The 21,761-nt window shown below is 41.4% G+C and overlaps 1 pseudogene; it reads right to left on the reverse strand.

Moving 5' to 3' along the window:
• The window catches only part of LOC135524966 (uncharacterized), a 55,440-nt pseudogene that overhangs the window by 25,481 nt on the left and 8,198 nt on the right, over window positions 1-21,761 (reverse strand).

Genomic DNA, 21,761 nt, shown 5'->3' on the forward strand with positions numbered 1-21,761 from the left:
GGTTAGAGCGTTGGATCAGTAACCGAAAGGTTGCAAGTTTGAATCTGTCCTTCTGCCCCTGAACAGGCAGTTAACCCACTGTTCCTAGGCCGTCATTGAAAATAAGAATTTGTTCTTAACTGACTTGCCTAGTAAAATAAAGGTCAAATTAAAAAAAATAATAACAATTTTTAAATCACACCCATTTACACACAATACCTCATAATGACAAAGTGAAAAAATGTTTTTAGACATTTTAACAAATTGTATTGAAAATGAAATACAAAAATATCTCATTTACATAAGTATTCACACACCTGAATCAATCATTTGTAGCAGCACCTTTGCCGGCGATGACAGCTTTGAGTCGTCTTGGTTATACAGTGCCTTGCAAAAGTATTCACCCCCCTTGGCGTTTTTCCTATTTTGTTGCATTTCAACCTGTATTTTTAAAATTATTTTTATTTGGATTTCATGTAAATGGACATACACAAAATAGTCCAAATTGTTGAAGTGAAATGAAAAAAAAAATACTTGTTTAAAAAAATAAAAAGTGGACTGTTCTCACCCCCTTTGCTATGAAGCCCCTAAATAATATCTGGTGCAACCAATTACCTTCAGAAGTACCATAATTAGTTATATAAAGTCCACCTGTGTGCAATCTAAGTGCCACATGATCTGTCACATAATCTCAGTATTTAAACACCTGTTCTGATAGGCAGAGGAGTCTGCAACACCACTAAGCAAGGGGCACTACCAAGCAAGTGGCACAATGAACACCAAGGAGCTCTCCAAACAGGTCAGGGACAAAGTTGTGGAGAAGTACAGATCAGGGTTGGGTTACAAAAAAATATCCATTAAATCCATTATTTAAAAAATGGAAAGAATATAGCACCACAACAAACCTGCCAAGAGAGAGCTGACCACCATAACTCATGGACCAGGCAAGGAGGGCATTAACCAACAAAGAGACCAAAGATAACCCTGAAGGAGCTGCAAAGCTCCACAGCGGAGATTAGAGTATCTGTCCATAGGACCACTTTAAGCCATACACTCCGCAGAGCTGGGTTTTATGGAGGAGTGGCCAGAAAAAAAGTAATTACTTAAGGAAAAAATAAGCAAACACATTTGGTGTTCACCAAAAGGCATGTGAGAGACTCCCCAAACATATGGAAGAATGTACTCTGATCAGATGAGAATAAAATTGAGATTTTTGGCCATCAAGGAAAACGCTATGTCTGGCGCAGACCCAACACCTCTCATCACCCCGAGAACACCATCCACTCTGACCAGTTTCCCAGTCCCTGCCGATGAAAAACATCCCCACAGCATGATGCTGCCACCACCATGCTTCACTGTGGGGATGTTTTTCATCGGCAGGGACTGGGAAACTGGTCAGAATTGAAGGAATGATGGATGGTGATAAATGCAGGGAAATTCTTGAGTGAAACCTGTTTCAGTCTTCCAGAGATTTGAGACTGGGACGGAGGTTCACCTTCCAGCAGGACAATCACCCTAAGGATACTGCTAAAGCAATACTCGAGTGGTTTAAGGGCAAACATCATTTAAATGGTTTGGAATGGTCTAGTCAAAGCCCAGACCTCAATCCAATTGAGAATCTGTGGTATGACTTAAAGATTGCTGTCCACCAGCGGAACCCATCCAACTTGAAGGAGCTGGAGCAGTTTTGCCTTCAAGAATGGGCAGAAGATGTGTCAAGTTTGTAGATACATACTCCAAGAGACCTGCAGTTGTAATTGCTGCAAAAGGTGGCTCCACAAATTATTATAAAAACATTTTTTTGGGGGGGGGGGGGTAGTGAATATTTATGCACGCTCAAGTTCTGTTTTTTTATCTTATTTCTTGTTCGTTTCACAATAAAAATGATTTTGCATCTTCAAAGTGGTAGGCATGTTGTGTAAATCAAATGATACACCCCCCCCCCCAAAATCAATTTTAATTCCAGGTTGTTAGGCAACAAAATAGGAAAAATGCCAAGGGGGGGTTGAATACTTTTGCAAGCCTCTGTATCAGCTTTTAACATCTGGATTTGGGGATTTCTCATTCTATAAAACAGAAATACCTTATTTACATAAGTTCCTCTGTGGAGATGGGGAACCTTCCAGAAGGACAACCATATCTGCAGCACTCCACCAATCAGCTATTTGTGGTAAAGTGGCCAGACGGAAGCCCCTCCTCAGTAAAAGGTACATGTCTTACATTTTTTATACATTTGTAAACATTTCTAACAACCTGTTTTTGCTTTGTCATTATGGGGTATTGTGTGTAGATAAGGGGGGGAAACGATTACATCCATTTTAGAATAAGGCTGTAACACAAAATGTGGAAAAAGTCAATACTTTCCGAATGCACTGTATCAATCTTGAAAAGGATTATCTATTTTAGATGCAGTTTGAATGCAATTGATGGAGAGAAAGAGAGTGTCGTGTGCACAATAATTTAAAGCAACGATATTCAAGTGATAGTCTATTAAAACCTTGCAGCTGCAATTAAAATTAAAATAATCGTTACTATTAAAAAATAAGGTGACCCCCGAAAGCAAAAAGGAAATGTGAAAATTACAAGCGCATTCAGAAATATTAGTCCTAATATTAATGTAGGCTATGCTGCAGCAAATGTACCTGACAATAAAAAAAAATAAAAAACTGATGAGAGAATACATGCACTGTGAACTGTGCTCCATATGAGATACAGTGGGGCAAAAAAAGTATTTAGTCAGCCACCAATTGTGCAAGTTCTCCCACTTAAAAAGATGAGAGAGGCCTGTAATTTTCATCATAGGTACACTTCAACTATGACAGACAAAATCAGAAAAAAAATCAGAAAATCACATTGTAGGATTTTTGATGAAATTATTTGCAAATGATGGTGGAAAATAAGTATTTGGTCACCTACAAAGCCAGTGGTATGTCTTTAGTAAAGATTGAAAAAAGTAAGGGGCCTAAACAGCTACCCTGGATAATTCCCGATTCTACCTGGGATATGTTTGAGAAGCTTCCATTAAAGAACACCTGTGTTCTGTTAGACAAGTAACTCTTTATCCACATTATAGCAGGGGGTATAAAGCCATAACATCTACTGTATCTTTTTCCAGCAGCAGACTATGATCAATAATGTCAAAAGCTGCACTGAAGTCTAACAAGACAGCCTCCACAATCATTATATCATCAATTTCTCTCAGCTAATAATCAGTCATTTGTGTGTTGTGCTTGTTGAGTGTCCTTCCCTATAAGCGTGCTGAAAGTCAGTTGTCAATTTGTTTACTGTGAAATAGCATTGTCTCTGGTCAATCACTATTTTTTTCCAGAACTATATTAAGGGTTGGTAACAGGCTGATTGGTCAGCTATTTGAGCCAGTAAAGGGTGCTTTATTATTCTTGGGTAGAGGAATGACTTTAGCTTCCCTCCAAGCCTGAGAGCACACACTTTCTAGTAGGCTTAAATTGAAGATGTGGCAAATATGAGTGGCATTATCCTCCGCTATTATCCTCAGTAATCTTTTCACACCTGTGGCCCAAAGATGGTACTGGACCTGAAATGACTGCCTGTTTTTTGGGGGTCTTTTAATGCTAAAATCAGTTCTTTAAAATCAATTGTCAGATGTTCAGAGCTAACCCTCTTGATGTTGTTTGACCCCACATGGACTACGACAGCATCAGCTCCCGGCATCTGCCGTAGAACAATCGGAAGCAGCCTTGTGATGTCCTGTACTTGTGCTCCTGGGTAGCACCGGGTTTTTGCATTGGTGACCGAGATGATTCTCACCATAAAGCTGCCGATGATGACAGCGGGTGATGTTGAATGGGCAGGTCTCTCAGGCAGCCTTACGTTCTGATGAGGGTGGGAGCACTGAAGATCTGAACCCGAGGTAGAAGCCACCGGAGAGCGAGACAGAATAGAGGATGAAGATGCAGGTACCTCTGGATCCGATCTCAAATGGAAAGCCCCTAAGGAAGAAGGCGCCAGAACCTCTGGATCCAGGGCGGCAAAGTCGTTTCTGGTCTGTGTCAGGTCCGGACTTAACATCTCCAAGGAGACCCCGCCGCCAGAGGATGCTTTCTTCAACTTCCACGTCGACTGACGCATCTCCATGGCTGGTTGGTTGGGTCGAGAACAGCTCCGTTCTCCAGGAAAGGGGGTGACGCCTTCGGGGATGGATCCCTTCTGAGCACCAACCAGTTGGCTGTGGAGAGCCGACACGGCGGCGACACTTCCACCAGACCAAAGTGGCGTGCTGCTACTGGGGTGGAAGACAAATTAAAAGTAGGCGGGCATGGATTCCCCAGTAGCTTTTGTAGGTTTACTACCTGCTTGCTAAGAATAGCCACTTCGCCCCATTGTCCTCCGCAAGCAAGCAGTTGCTTCATTGAAAGTCAGCACGTTCCACACAAAGCAAAGTAAATACCGCTCCTGCAGTGCTGGAAACTTTCAATAGCGATCTCCATTTGAGAGCCGAGCCAGCACGGCTAGCTGGGCATCCGTGTCTCTCCCCTATGCGGAATCTGGCAGCATCCCGGGACAGACAGCAGCGCTCACAGCAACTATGCCCAACAGAGCCGCAAAATAAAATAAAGTAATAAAAAAACAAAATGTCCAAAGAAACACTGTCAACTTGACAAAAACAATAAACCTTTCATTCAGTTTTCAACAACAAACGTTGTGCTCAGATGACGAGTGTATTTTAGTCAGACCAGCCTGACTAAAACACACGACTATTGCAGCATAGACAAGCATGTATTGTTGTGTTTTGTTAGATATTACTGCACTATTGGAGCTAAGAACACAAGCATTTCACTACATCCGCAATAACATCTGCTAAATATGTGTATGCGACAAATCAAACTAGATTTTTTTTTACATTTGGGTTTGGGCAGTAAATCTTGGTATCATGGTTCCTGCATTAAAACCTACTGTGTGTGTACGTGTCTGTATGGGAAGTGTATGTTTGTGTGTTAGAGGGGAAAAACAAGGGAGGGCAGCTGCTGGTCTGTTCAGGTGTAGAAACCAACCAGACTACCGGTTTGTGTCTGCGGTTGACAGGGGGAAATAAATAAAAGTCTGGGGTTGGCCCGGTGCTATGACGACAGCGCTACACTCTGTGTACCAGCTTTATCAATCATTCCTGCATTCCTTACCCTATTTGTTTTTCTCTCTCTTAGCGGAACACAAATTAGGAAGTGACCACCACTCTCCCATTTAATTGTTTCCTTTCAAAGCCTCCAGCATCATTCGCCGCCGCAGTGTGTACACACACACACACACACACACACACACACACACACACACACACACACACACACACACACACACACACACACACACACACACACACACACAGAAACACACACCAACACTAGTGATGCGTGGGTTGACTCATAACCCTTGGTTATAGTGCATTCGGAAAGTATTCAGACCCCTTCACCTTTTCCAAATGTTGTTACATAACAGCCATATTCTAAAATATATATTTTTTAAATGTCCCTAATCAATCTACACACAATAACCCATAATAAAAAAGCAAAAACATGTTTCCAGAAAATGTTGCTAATTTATATATTTTTATTAACAAATACCTTCTTTATGTAAGTATTCAGATCCTTTGCTATGAGACTAGAAATTGAGCTCAGGTGCATCCTGTTTCCATTGATCATCCTTGACATGTTTCTACAACTTCAAAAAACCAAGCCATGAGGTCGAAGGAACTGTTCGTAGAGCTCAGAGACAGGATTGTGTTGAGGCACAGATCTGGGGAAGGGTACCAAAAAAAATCTGCAGCATTCTTAAATGGAAGAAGTTTGGAACCATTAAGACTCTTTCTTGGGACAAGGGCCTTAATTAGGGAGAGAGCTCCAGAGTTCCTCTGTGGCGATGGGAGGACCTTCCAGAAGGACAACCATCTCTGCAGCACTCCACCAATCAGGTCTTTTATGGTAGAGTGGCCAGACGGAATTTGCCAAAAGGCACATAAATGACTCGCAGACCATTTAGAAACGAGATTCTCTGTTCTGATAAAACCAAGATTGAACTCTTTGGCCTAAATGCCAAATGTCACGTCTGGAGGAAACTAGGCACCGCTCAGCACCTGGCCAATACCATCCGTACAATGAAGACTGGTGGTTGCAGCATCATGCTGTGGGGATGTTTTTCAGCGGCAGGGACAGGGAGACTAGTCAGGATTGGGGGAAAGATTAAAAGAGCAAAATACAGGGAGATCCTTGATTTAAAACCTGCTCAAGAACACTCAGGACCTCAGACTGGGGCGAAGGTTCACCTTCCAACAGGACAACAACCCTAAGCATACAGCCATGACAACATGGGAGTGGCTTCGGGACAAGTCTCTGAATGTTCTTGAGTGACCCAGCCAGATCCCGGACTTGAACCCGATTGAACATCTCTGGAGAGACCTGAAAATAGCTGTGCAGCAATACCCCTCATCCAACCTGACAGAACTTGACAGGATCTGCAGAGAAGAATGCAAGAAACTCCCCAAATACAGGTATGTCAAGCTTGTAGCATCATACCCACGAAGACTTGAGGCTGTAATCGCTGCTAAATGTGTTTCAACAAAGTACTGAGTGAAGAGTCTGAATACTAATGTCATTTGATATTTCAGTTTTGTATTTTTAATACATTTGCAAATGTTTCTAAAAACCTGTGTGTGTGTGTGTGTGTGTGTGTGTGTGTGTGTGTGTGTGTGTGTGTGTGTGTGTGTGTGTGTGTGTGTGTGTGTGTGTGTGTGTGTGTGTGTGTGTGTGTGTGTGTGTGTGTGTGTGTGTGTGTGTGTGTGTGTGTGTGTGTGTGTGTGTTGAGGAAAAAACTATTTAATACATTTTGGAGTAAGGCTGTAATCTAACAATGTGGAAAAAGTGGATCTGAAAGGGATCTGAAGACTTTCTGAATGCACTGTATATCCTCGGGGCGGGTTAAAGAGAATTAAATATTGTGTGGAAAGAGAAAACGATGCATTAAAGTGTTGAAGTGATAAATAAGGATCATAGCATTGCTGGATATGTTACAGTGCCTTGCAAAAGTAATCACCCCCCCTTGGAGTTTTTCCTATTTTGTTGCATTACAGCCTGTAATTTAAATGGATTTTTATTTGAATTTAATTTAAATGGACATACACAAAATAGTCAATTGTTGAAGTGAAATGAAAAAATAGCTTGTTTCAAAAAATAAAAAATAAAAATAATAATAATAAAATGAAAAAGTGACACGTGCATATGTATTCACCCCCTTTGCTATGAAGCCCCTAAATAAGATCTGGTGCAACCAATTGCCTTCAGAAGTCACATTATTAGTTAAATAAAGTCCACCTGTGTGCAACCTAAGTGTCTCACATGATTTGTCACATGATCTCAGTATATATACACACCTGTTCTGAAAGGCCGATGAGTCTGCAAGACCACTAAGCAAGGGGCACCACCAAGCAAGCGGCACCACCAAGCAAGCGGCACCATGAAGACCAAGGAGCTCTCCAAACAGGTCAGGGACAAAGTTGTGGAGAAGTACAGATCAGGTTTGGGTTACAAAAAAATATCTGAAAATTTGAACATCTCACGGAGCTCCATTAAATCCATTATTAAAAAATGGAAAGAATATGCGACCACAACAAACCTGCCAAGAGAGAGCTGCCCACAAACTCATGGACCAGGCAAAGAGGGCATTAACCAGAGGCAACAAAGAGACCAAAGATAACCCTGAAGGAGCTGCAAAGCTCCACAGCGGATATTGGAGAATCTGTCCATAGGACCACTTTAAACCGTACACTCCACAGAGCTGGGCTTTATGGAAGAGTGGCCAGGAAAAAAGCCATTGCTTCAAGAAAGAAATAAGCAAACATGTTTGGTGTTCACCAAAAGGCATGTGGGAGACTCCCGAAACATATGGAAGAAGGTACTCTGGTCAGATGAGACAAAACATTGAGCTTGTTGGCCATCAAGGAAAACGCCATGTCTGGCACAAACCCCAACACCTCTCATCACCCTGAGAACACCATCCCCACGGTGAAGCATGGTGGCGGCAGCATCATGCTGTGGGGATGTTTTTCATCGGCAGGGACTGAGAAACTGGTCAGAATTGAAGGAATGATGGATGGCGATAAATACAGGGAAATTCTTGAGGGAAACCTGTTTCAGTCTTCCAGAGATTTGAGACTGGGACGGAGGTTCACCTTCTAGCAGGACAATGACCTGAAGCATACTGCTAAAGCAACGCTTGAGTGGTTTAGGGGGAAATTTTAAATGGTTTGCAATGGCCTAGTCAAAGCCCAGACCTTAAAGATTGCTATACACCAGCGGAACCTATCCAAATTGAATGAGCTGGAGCAGTTTTGCCTTCAAGAATGGGCAAAAATCCCAGTGGCGAGATGTGGCAAGCTTATAGAGACAAACCTCAAGAGACTTGCAGCTGTAATTGCTGCAAAAGGTGGCTCTACAAAATATTGACTTGGTGGTGGTGGTGGGGGGGGGTTTTGCATGCTCAAGTTCTGTTTTTTTGTCTTATTTCTTGTGTGCTTCACACACACACAGAAATCTTCAAAAGTGGTACGCATGTTGTGTAAATCAAATGATAGAAACCCCAAAATATATTTTAATTCCAGGTTATAAGGCAACAAAATAGGAAAAAATGCCAAGGGTGGTGAATATTTTCGCAAGCCACTGTATGTGTGATGATTGTGAGGTGCTATACAAATTCGACAGTCATGAGAAGGGGAATTCAAAATGGCACCTCAAGGGAACTGTAGTGTTCAGTTGGGTAAATGGAATAGTAGCCTAACTGAAATCTGGACACTGACTGTAGGTCTAAAACCTCAGACATAGCTTAATACAATATTAACTCCTACAGAATTAAGCATTACTTGCAGTAAAATTATACACCAAATGTACATTTTGATTCAGGAACACGAGTGGAGAAATATTTCTTTCTTTCAGCATCTTGAGAGAGTGAATGAGTGGTTAGGGAATGTCTGTAAATGTGCCGTCTTTAACAGCATCATGAAAGCTGATTTAGTATTTCAACCACATACAATAGACATCCAAGCCAAACTGAAATCTTATTAGAAACATGTTGGGTTGTTTTAACAGCTTTTAATTTCCTTAAAACTGCTGAAACTCATTTGAAAAATTTTTCATGGAATATTTTTAAATTGCATTTTCTCCCCGGTCCCGAAACATCCACTGTGCTGAGAGAATTATTCCGTTATCTCTGACTGTAGGCCTAAAGCGCATTTTCAATATTTGCAGATTAGGGTTGGGTGCGGACCTCAGATTTTTAGTTTATCACATATTGTCGGGCGGTTGCGGATAGGTTATTAGTAGGGGTGTAACGGTACATTTATCGGGTTTGGCTGCAATAGCCAAATCCACATTTGAAGTGGTGTTCCCATACTTTCATATATACAGTACCTGTCAAAAGTTTGGACACCTACTCATTCAAGGGTTTTTCTTTATTTTTTACTATTTTCTACATTGTATAATAATAGTGAAGACATCAGACCTATAAAATAACACATATGGAATCATGTAGTAACCAAAACATTGTTAACCAAATCAAAATACATTTTATATTTGAGATGATAAAAAGTAGCAACCATTTGCCTTGATGACAGCACTCTCTTGGCATTCTCTCAACTAGCTTCACCAGGTAGTCAACTGGAATGCATTTCAATTAACAGGTGTGCCTTAAGTTAATTTGTGGAATTTATTTCCTTCTTAATGCGTTTGAGCCAATCAGTTGTGTTGTGACAAGGTAAGGGTGGCATACAGAAGATAGACTTGGTCTTTTACCAAATAGGGCTATCTTGTGGCAAGAACAGCGCTAATAAGCAAAGAGAAATGACAGTCCATCATTACTTTAAGACATGAGCAATTCGACCATGAAAATTTCAAGACCTTTGAAAGTTTCTTCAAGTGCAGTCACAAGAACCATCAAGCGCTATGATGAAACTGGCTCTCATGAGGATCGCCACAGGAAAGGAAGACCCAGAGTTTCCTCTGCTGCAGAGGATAAGTTCATTACAGTTACCAGCCTCAGAAATTGCTGCCCAAATAAATGCTTCACATAGTTCAATTAACAGACACATCTCAACATCAACTGTTCAGAGGAGACTGAGTGAATCATGCCTTCATGGTCGAATTGCTACAAAGAAACTACTACTACTAAAGAACACCAATAATAAGAAGAGACATGCTTGAGCCACGAAACACGAGCAATGGACATTAGACCAGTGGAATCTGTCCTTTGCTCTGATGAGTCCAAATTTGAGATTATTGGTTCCAACCGCCGTAACATTGTGAGACGCAATGTAGGTGAACGGATGATCTCTGCATGTGTGGTTCCCACCGTGAAGCATGGAGGAGGAGGTGGGATGGTGTGGGGGTGCTTTGGTGGTGACACAGTCAGTGATTTATTTAGAATTCAAGGCACACTTAACCAGCATGGCTACCACAGCATTCTGCAGCAATACACCATTCCATCTGGTGGGACTATAATTTGTTTTTCAACAGGACAATGACTCAACACATCTCCACGCTTTGTAAGGGCTATTTGACCAAGAAGGAGAGTGATGGAGTGCTGTATCAGATGACCTGACCTCCACAATCACCCGACTCAAACCAATTGAGATGGTTTGGGATGAGGTGGACCGCAGAGTGAAGGAAAAGCCGCCAACAAGTGCTCAGCATGTGGGAAGTCCTTCAAGACTGTTGGAAAAGCATTCCAGGTGAAGCTGGTTGAGAGAATGCCAAGAGTGAGCAAAGCTGTCATCAAGGCAAACTTTGAAAAATCTAAAATATATTTTGAATTGTTTAACACAATTTTTGTTACTACATGATTCCATATAGGTTATTTCATAGTTTTGATGTCTTCCCTATTATTTTGCAATGTAGAAAATAGTAAAAATAAAGAAAAACCTTTCAATGAGTAGGTGTGTCCAAACTTTTGACTGGTACTGTATGGTGTATCACCAGTTGTACATTTACCGTTTCATTTCTAATCTACAATCTTTGTTTGATTACGGTCTTTTCTGTTAATGCATTTGATATATTATTCTATTCTTTTACCGTTCTCATTGTCGGAGTGGACACGTTGTTTGCAGAGTGAACAACCTATGCTTGTGAGAAACAGGTTTTGCTTTATTTCCTTCCATTTACGAGTTTATCAATTTAGTAAGTGTCTTTTGTTTGGAGTGCTCTTGTCAATGTTGAGCAAGGACAAGCATCTGATTATGCATAGAAGTAGGCCTATAGGCTACCTGGCCTGCGCACAAATGTAGGCATATAAATGTGCCCATTTGGGGATCTGATAGTATTTCTGATTGGCTTAAAATACCACCACTCATGAGCTGTGGGGCTTCTCGAAGTGATGCTTTCTTAAATCTCAGACAGCAAGCAAACAAAGTCTGTTTTTGCATCCATTGAGAATGACAATAGTTAATTAAATCTTTCCAGCTCTCTCCCTTTCTATAAATATAATGCTCTGATCCAGTGGAAACGTCATAAAATAGACCTATCCGATGACCTTTTATCTCTTGTTCAAATAGCCTACAGCTTTGTCCCGATCTCACTGACATTGACAACTCTGAGGGCCCAGAATATTTTATACAATGGCCAGACCCAAGTTGATTGTTGATACAATGTTTCAAGTTCGTTGTGTCTTTCTCGTTTGTATCATTTTAATTTAGATTTGGATAGCATTTTGATTAACCACATGACACTGATTTTGAGATTCAAGGATGTTATTATAAATTGAAATGAAACTGTGCATATGAAAACCATAACTAGCACGCTGATGGGTGGAAATGGTAACATAAATTGGCATTCCACATGAGAAAGGTTGCCGAGTCCTTGTGGAGCCTGTTACAGGCAACTTCAGGAGAGTAATGGCAAAATCAGCTAAATAAAATAGACCTATCCGATGACCTTTTATCTCTTGCTCAAATAGCCTACAGCTTTGTCCCGATCTCACTGACATTGACAACTCTGAGGGCCCAGAATATTTTATACAATGGCCAGACCCAAGTTGATTGTTGATACAATGTTTCAAGTTCGTTATGTCTTTCTCGTTTGTATCATTTTAATTTAGATTTGGATAGCATTTTGATTAACCACATGACACTGATTTTGAGATTCAAGGATGTTATTATAAATTGAAATGAAACTGTGCATATGAAAACCATAACTAGCACGCTGATGGGTGGAAATGGTAACATAAATTGGCATTCCACATGAGAAAGGTTGCCGAGTCCTCGTGGAGCCTGTTACAGGCAACTTCAGGAGAGTAATGGCAAAATCAGCAAAAGCCAGCCAGAATGAGAGGAGGATGGTCAGGTTAAGGTTTTTCTTCCTGTTATCTTGATCTCTGGCTCCCTCTTGAGTAATCTGTGTCTTTATTTAATCAAACAGTGTGCTTGAAGCATCAGACAAGCTCAATACATATAGTTGATTTTTATTAAAACACATAGGGTGTGTCTACAGTGGGGAGAACAAGTATTTGATGCACTGCCGATTTTGCAGGTTTTCCTATTTACAAAGTATGTAGAGGTCTGTAATTTTTTATCATAGGTACACTTCAACTGTGAGAGACAGAATCTACAACAAAAATCCAGAAAATCACATTGTATGATTTTTAAGTAATTAATTAGCATTGTATTGCATGACATAAGTATTTGATACATCAGAAAAGCAGAACTTAATATTTGGTACAGAAACCTTTGTTTGCAATTACAGAGATCATATGTTTCCTGTAGTTCTTGACCAGGTTTGCACACACTGCAGCAGGGATTTTGGCCCATTCCCTTCAACGATGGGTTGGGTTTAGGGTTCAGGTCTGGAGACTGGCTAGGCCACTCCAGGACCTTGAGATGCTTCTTACGGAGCCACTCCTTAGTTGTCCTGGCTGGGTGTTTCGGGTCGTTGTCACGCTGGAAGACCCAGCCATGACCCATCTCCAATGCTCTTACTGAGGGAAGGAGGTTGTTGGCCAAGATCTTGCGATACATGGCCCCATCCATCCTCCCCTCAATACGGTGCAGTCGTCCTGTCCCCTTTGCAGAAAAGCATCCCCAAAGAATGATGTTTCCACCTCTATAATTCACGGTTGGGATGGTGTTCTTGGTTGTACTCATCCTTCTTCTTCCTCCAAACACGGCGAGTGGAGTTTAGACCAAAAGGCTATATGTTTGTCTCATCAGACCACATGACATTCTCCCATTCCTCCTCTGGATCATCCAGATGGTCATTGGCAAACTTCAGATGGGCCTGGACATGCGCTGGCTTGAGCAGGGGGACCTTGCGTGCGCTGCAGGATTTTAATCCATGACGGTGTAGTGTGTTACTAATGGTTTTCTTTGAGACTGTGGTCCCAGCTCTCTTCAGGTCATTGACCAGGTCCTGCCGTGTAGTTCTGGGCTGATCCCTCACCTTCCTCATGATCGTTGATGCCTCACGAGGTGAAATCTTGCATGGAGCCCCAGACCGAGGGTGATTGACCGTCATCTTGAACTTCTACCATTTTCTAATAATTGTGCCAACAGTTGTTGCCTTCTCACCAAGCTGCTTGCCTATTGTCCTGTAGCCCATTCCAGCCTTGTGCAGGTCTACAATTTTATCCCTGATGTCCTTACACAGCCTTCTGGTCTTGGGCTTTGTGGAGAGGTTGGAGTCTGTTTGAGTGTGTGGATAGGTGTCTTTTATACAGGTAACGAGTTCAAACAGGTGCAGTTAATACAGGTAATGAGTGGAGAACAGGGGGGCTTCTTAAAGAAAAACTAACAGGTCTCTGAGAGCCAGAATTCTTACTTGTTGGTAGGTTATCAAATACTTATGTCATGCAAAAAAATGCTAATTAATTACTTAAAAATCATATAATGTGATTTTCTGGATTTTTGTTTTAGATTCAGTCTCTCACAGTTGAAGTGTACCTATGATAAAAATGACAGACCTCTACATGCTTTGTAAGTAGGAAAACCTGCAAAATCGGCAGTGTATCAAATACTTGTTCTACCCAGTGTATATGTGACCCACCACCTGGATTCGGTCCTACGTTAAAAAACTAATTTTTTTTTACATTAAATAATGGTATAGACTCAGAACTAGAAGATAGTATATCATTCACTGCAGTTGAGAGACGATGGGAAAGTAATTCTGCTTTGAAAGATTATAAACTTGTAATGCCACTTTTGAGAAAAAAGGCCCTTGGATGTTTTGGTACAGCCACTGGAGAGCTCTTCTGTCTACAGCCATTCAGCATCATCAAAGTAAAAATACACTTTATCTAGTCCTTAGCTTATCTTAATCTGACTTTGGTGCAGGTCATGCTGTTCATTACCGTCTCTGGTAAACACACACTATATAAAATCAAATCTAAGTTTATTTGTCACATGCACAGGATACAGAAGGTGTAAATGGCACTGTGAAATGGGTACTTACATAAACAATATCAAAAACAGAAAATGTGCAGATATCATTATTAGATGATGCTTAACCAGACACACTTGTCTAAATTGATGGGTCATGTGGCAAGGGGGGTGGTTACAGCATTTCTTTCACATCTAGCTATGTGGATGGGTCACTATTCTCTAGACATGTCCTGGTATACATGTTCATGAAATACATTAGATGGCCGTAATCAACCCCCAGACACACCTGGCTAACTTGATGGGTTGTGCAATCATCTGGCCAAGTGGAGTCTTGATTAGAAATGTAGCTGGGTATCTAGCTAACCAGCTAAACAATAAACCGGCATAATCGCAACTCATACTACTACCACCAATACAAGCATTGTCATACCTGTAGTATGAATCTGCAGGTAGCTAAAGTTCACCAACGAGGTTCAATGTTAGCTAGCCAAAATCAGGCTATAACTAGCAATGCAAATGAGTTCTGATTAGAATAATATTACAGGGTAGCCTAGTGGTTAGAGCGTTGGACTAGTAACCGGAAAGTTGTGAGTTCAAACCCCCGAGCTGACAAGGAACAAATCTGTCGTTCTGCCCCTGAACAGGCAGTTAACCCACTGTTCCTAGGCCGTCATTGAAAATAACAATTTGTTCTTAACTGACTTGCCTGGTTAAATAAAGGTAAAAAAAAGCATTTTCCCAGTCAGAGCTGGTTGTTTTACGAGTTCCCAGTTGTCTTGAACTTACTGAAGTCTGAGATTTCCCAGTACCAAGTTCACAGTTGTCTTGAACTTACTGAAGTGTGAGATTTCCCAGTACCAAGTTCACAGTTGTCTTGAACTTACTGAAGTCTGAGATTTCCCAGTACCAAGTTCACAGTTGTCTTGAACTTGAAATAAAAATAAAATAAAACTACACAGGTCATACACGTAACATTAGCTAGCAAGCCAGTAAGCTAAAGCTCACTAGCTAACAGTACACTTTAACTTGCAATGAAAATGACTTTCTGACAAAGTGAACATATAATATCATATATCAAACATATATCTGAAAATATTGCTAGACCAGCAGACTTGAACCATTTAACTCTGTTTTGTTTGTAGCTACATCTTGTTTGGCCAGCTTTGAGTCAAGTCACTCTCATTCACACTGACCATGGCGTGTGGAGAAAGTAGCCCATCACAACATTTTCAACTGATCTGTCGATAGCGCCTGCTAAATTCAGGGCATCAATGTTGTTGAGAAAAGTAGCAAAACTTTTGTAGTTCTCGATGGAAAACGTTATATCTTTCAAAAACGCCACAGTAGAAAAGATTCAACTCATACTGAGCAACTCATGTAATACAGGAGCACGCTACATGGCAGACCATGCAAAACTCATCTCCTAGCATGTCCAGCCCAACCATTCTCAGCCAATCATTGCTAGTAGGAAGGTGCCTATCTTTTTCCGTGGCTAAACCAACTAAACTTGTAATCAAAAACAAATATTTGTATTTACAGATGGAATACAAGTTTGTTATTAAGGCACATGAAAGTTCACGTTCTAGAAGGCATTTCTACCAAAATAACAAATGTTGATAAAAAAATATATAAAATGCCTCTCCTGTGAAGTAATGAAGTGGCACATATGGCTAGCTTCCTGAAACAAGTCAAATATACTACAGTTCAAAAGTTTGAGGACACTTAGAAATGTCCTTGTTTTTGAAAGAAAAGCGAAAAAGATTGTCCATTAAAATAACATGACATTTATCAAAAATACAGTGTAGACATTGTTAATGTTGGAATATCTACATGGGCATACAGAGGCCCCTTATCAGCAACTATCACTCCTATGTTCCAATGGCACATTGTCTTAGCTAAACCAAGTTTATAATTTTGAAAGGTTAATTGATCATTAGAAAACCCTTTTGCAATTATTTAGCACAGCTGAAAACTGTTGTCCTGATTAAAGAAGCAATACAACTGGCCTTCTTAAGACTAGTTGAGTATCTGGAGCGTCAGCATGTGTGGGTTCGATTACAAGGCTCAATATTGCTAGAAACAAATAACTTTCTTTTGAGACTCGTCAGTCTATTCTTGTTCTGAGAAATTAAGACTATTCCATGCGAGAAATTGTCAAGAAACGGAAAATCTCGTACAACGCTGTGTACTACTCCATTCACAGAACATTTCTAAGTGAACCCAAACTTTTGAACGGTAGTGTATATGGAAAAATATACGTTTTCTATGTAGACCAATCGATTGGTTGAAAGAACAGACGACTTTCGGTCAACCAAGATTTTTTGGGATCGGGGACAGCCCTAATGTCGCCACGCTCAACGAGAACAGCCTATGCAGCTGCCAACACCTCAAACATATTGACACATTTACACAGACATCAGCCCAGTATACCGGAGCGAGACAGAAATGCAAAGAAACAACAACACAATGTCTGCACTCTGCAGTCAAGCAGCACTTGGTAGCTAATTCTGACCAGGCCAAAGAAATTACAAGAGCAATAGGTAGGCTATGTTTATATTTTTTTCAATGCTAGTTCCGGATATTATAGTTATTACATTTAATATTGAATTTATTAACTACAAAAAGGTAAGATGTGTTTTTAATCCTGGTCCTGCTCTGCACATACAAAACTTGTTAGCTAGCTCTAGTCCAACGTTAAGCAATGTCTCAGAAGCTCAAGACATTAAAACATGAAGCTGCTCCTCAGTAAGTATAACTCTGGGGCCCAATTCAGATAATACATAGCAAAACTCTCTTGGTTGTGTCGAAGCTAGTCATAACAAGATGCCCAGCACTTCAAGCACAACCTTCCTCCACCCCCTCTCGCACTCTCCCCACCAGCAAAATGTTAGTTGCGGCCTGTACTTGTCTGTCCATCGCATATGTAACCAACTATAAAGCTTACCCGCGCCATAGCGAGCTGCTCTATCCGTACTGGTGAAATAGTTTAATGTCGAGGTAATGTAAAAAAATATATATTTCAGAGCTTTCAAAAGGAACAGAAAATAAGGATATAAATAAACCAGTACTTTATTTTGCAGGTCAGTGGAACGCAACTTTAAAAAATAATTGTTCTGTTCAGAACAAAACGATTGGAAAATTATTTAGGTTTCAGCACCTCGTGAAAGTGCTTGAGCCGCGTTACGAACTTCACTTTTGCACACATTCAGCAAACAGTTATTACCCGCTCCACTGTTTATAAGCAAACCAACGACTGAGAAAAGTACACTTGAACGGCCCTCAAACTGTTTTTACTAGTTGGAAACTCATCTATCATCCTGAGCACCCACCACTCCGACATGGTGACCTCTGACGTCACTTACTAAGGAAATGGCCCCTATAACAGCATTTTCAGCAGTTAAATGCAACAACAAAACAATATAAAAAGCAATCTATTAAAGTGTTTTTTAAAACTCCGTAATTAGTTTACAAGCATGATAGCTGTACTTTTAGTTTATTGTTGACACAGCTTGTTGGCCATTAGTCAATCAGCGTTTCTCAATGAGTTTAAATCACATGAATGCATACCAACTGGTATTTAGGACTTCACAACTGGTAAACTCGCACATTCCATATTGTTACAAACGCAGCATCAGAGTGGAAATCCAACACAACAATCCGGTCACAACGGACAATGCAAGGAACATTGAATGCTGAACATTGAAGTACATTTCATTTTTCCACTGAACCGTGAACCCAATACTGCAATACGCACTGAACCATGGATTTGGTGAACCTTTACACCCCTAGTTATTAGCAATTGGGTGCGGGTGAACAAACGGCTGACCCGCCAATCACTAATGTACACACAACCATCCATCCCATATGTGCTGACTGGAGTAATGCACAAACGCAAGCACAGACTCTGACACCCCTCCCATATCACCCAATCGGGGTAACACTCATCTGTCTATCCATGACTTTGACTCTCTTGTCTCCCTTTCCTAGATCCCTGATACAACGATATCCCGGAAGATGCATTCAATTTCTCCACCAGAGTGAGAGAGGCAGGAATGATATGGTCGGAGCTGTAAACTGAAAACACACCGGCGGATTAGCAGCATGTTTTTCGAAGGTTCCTCTTTAACGTCATAGACTTTAAGTAAAGGCAGATGAAGCTAGAGCCAAGGCTTCTAATTGGCTCCCCAGTCTTTGGCCGGGGCACGTGGAAATTGAGAGAAGGTGCGAGAGGTGGGGTAATTAACTGTGTGTGCATGTGTGTGATTCAAGTGCGATACAGTTTTTTCATGGAAAGCAGAAGTGGCCTGTTGGGAGACAGGAGGATTAAGTCTGGACATGCACAGCTTGGGTCATTTTATATCACAGGATTCCTTCCTTCCTTTCCTTGTCCATCATTGCTGTGTTGTTGCAATATCCCGCTATCTTTCCTACTTCTGACAGGAAGGTCATTTGAGCCTGTGTCAACAGCAGTGTTCTCTCTTTTAATTGGTGTCTCTATGGAGCAGATAGTCACTTCTACAAGCAGTCTTGCAGAAGCTGGAAGATATGAAAGTTTCTACCAGAAATTGGTCAAATTCTGTCACACCACTGTCTGTGAAACCCTGTGAAACGCTGAAAAACCATGACATCTGAAAAACATATTGGCCTGGTGGAATGATTTAACGTTTACGCCTAATAACTTGCACTACTTTTATTCAACTACAATGCAAAATTATTTCACACCTAATAAACACCAGGATGTAGTCAACAGAGTGCTGATGGGAGCATGGTATTGAATACAAGCTGTAGCCTACATAATATGATACGTTGGTCTTGTCTCTGCAGAAGTTAGCGCTGGCTAATATGACGTGTTGGTCTTGTCTCTGCTGGAGTTAGCGCTGGATAATATGAAGAGTTGGTCTTGTCTCTGCTGAAGTTAGCGCTGGATAATATGAAGAGTTGGTCTTGTCTCTGCTGGAGTTAGCGCTGGATAATATGAAGAGTTGGTCTTGTCTCTGCTGAAGTTAGCGCTGGCTCCTATGTCCAGCAGCAACTTGGCGATATCATAGTGAGCCACGTGCACGGCACACATCAGCGGTGCCCACTCAAAGCCCAGCTTGGCCTCGACATCCAGGCCTCGACATCCAGGCCTGACACAGGAATTAGAAAGGTGAAACCAGGCCATACAGAGTTACAGCACTTAATTATTTAACTGGGTTCAAAGAAGACCCCAAACAGCAAGGTTGACAACACTATCATGTACCGAACATTGCCTGAACAAGAGGGCGGAAACAAAAGGTTACAATTTTCAGTCAAGGCAGACTCAATAGGGCTGGGATTTGCCAGGGACCTCGCGATACGATATTATCACGATACTGAGGTGCTGATACAATATGTATTGTGATTGTCACGATTTGATGTGTTTTAAGATTCAATACTGCAATATAATTGCAATTTCATGCTCCGAACATATTGCTCAATATATGTATGCTGCAGAGAGACAAGACAGAGCATTAGAACATTTGTTTTGATCAGTCATGGGAAAAAAGTGCTGAAAACATGTTGTCTCACTATTATAAAAGAAAATGAAGAGCAAGCTATAGGATGAAAAATACTGTCGTTTTGGCTCAGATACAGCCGAGATGCGCCAACTAGCTCTACCTAGAGAAACATTTTTACAATTCGATACTTGGACTCAAAGTATCGATATACACTGAACAAAAATATAAATGCAACATGTAAAGTGGTTGGTCCCATGTTTCATGAGCTGAAATAAAAGAGCTAAGAAGTATTCCATACGCAGAAAGATCTTATTCCTCTCAATTTGTGCACAACTTTGTTTACGTCCCTGTTATTGAGCATTTCTCATTTGTCAAGATAATCAATCCACCTGACAGGTTTAGTATATCATGAAATTGATGAAACAGCATGATCATTATACAGGTGCACCTTGTGCTGGGGACAATAAAAGGTCACTCTAAAATGTGCAGTTTTGTCACACAACACAATGCCACAGATGTCTCAACCTTTGAGGGAGCGTGCAATTGGCATGCTGACTGCTGGAATGTCCACCAGAGCTGTTGCCAAATTTTATGTTCATTTTTCTACATAAGCCATCTCCAATGTCATATTAAACAATCTGGCAGTACGTCTAACTGGCCTCACAACCACAGGCCATGTGTATGCTGATGTCAACATTGTGAACAGAGTGGCCATGGTGGCAGTTGGGTTATGGTATGGGCAGGCGTAACCTACGGACAATGAACACAATTGCATTTTATCGATAGCCATTTGAATGCAAAGAGATACCGTGATGAGATTCTGAGGCCCATTGTCTTACCATCTGCCGCCATCACCTGATGTTACAGCATGATAATGCACAGCCCAACGTCACAAGGATCTGTACACATTTCCTGTAAGCTGAAAATGTCCCAGTTCTACCATGGGCGGTATATGTCACCCATTGTGCATGTTTGGGATGCTCTGGATCGACGTGTACGACAGCGTGTTCCAGTTGTCAGGACCCAGTTACGAACCTGGGTCTCCGGAGTGAGAAACAGTCACTTAACCAACTGAGCCACGAATAGTCAGCAGAACCCAGAAGATGAGGCAGACACAGCAGTACTTGAGACGGTGTATTTAATAAAGTAAAAAGTGAAGTCCTTCAGGAAAACATGTAACTCCACAACCTCAAAAGGAATTCCACAAGAACAAGGTAATCCACAAGGTAATCCTCCAAGACAAAAAGGTAAATCCACAAGGTGGTAGGTATAGCATAAAAAGCCTCAAAAGATACTCAAAAATAAATAAACAAGAACAAAAAACAGAATTCTACAAGAGCGTCCACCGGGATCAACAAGAGTACACAGAATACTAGGGCTGGGTGCTAACATACAAACACAGAGCAAAGAACTGAGGGAAACTAAGGGTTTAAATACAATCAGGGAAAACAAGGCACAGGTGCAAATAATAATGGGGATCAAGGGAAAGCAAAATGTCAAAAAGCACAATGGGGGCATCTAGTGACCAAAAACCGGAACAACCCTGGCCAAATCCTGACAGAATCCCCCCCCCCCCCCCTAGGAACGGCTCCTGACGTTCCTACCAGCTCTCTCGGGGTGGAGGGCCCTGAACTGACGAATGAGGTCAGGGTCCAGTATGTCTTTGGCAGGAACCCAGGAGCGCTCCTCGGGACCGTAGCCTTCCCAGTCCACCAGATACTGCCAGGACCGCTGCACCCGGCGGGAATCCAGTATCCGATGGACGGTATAAGCCGGCTGGCCTCCAATGACACGAGGCGGAGGGGGAGGTCTGTCTGCCGGGACAAGGGGAGAAAAAACAACAGGTTTTAATAAGGAAATGTGAAACGTAGGATTAATCTTAAGGGATCTGGGTAAGTGTAGGCGATAAGAAACTGGGTTAA

Source organism: Oncorhynchus masou, chromosome 31 (genome assembly GCF_036934945.1).
Source record: "Oncorhynchus masou masou isolate Uvic2021 chromosome 31, UVic_Omas_1.1, whole genome shotgun sequence".
Lineage (NCBI taxonomy): Eukaryota > Metazoa > Chordata > Actinopteri > Salmoniformes > Salmonidae > Oncorhynchus > Oncorhynchus masou.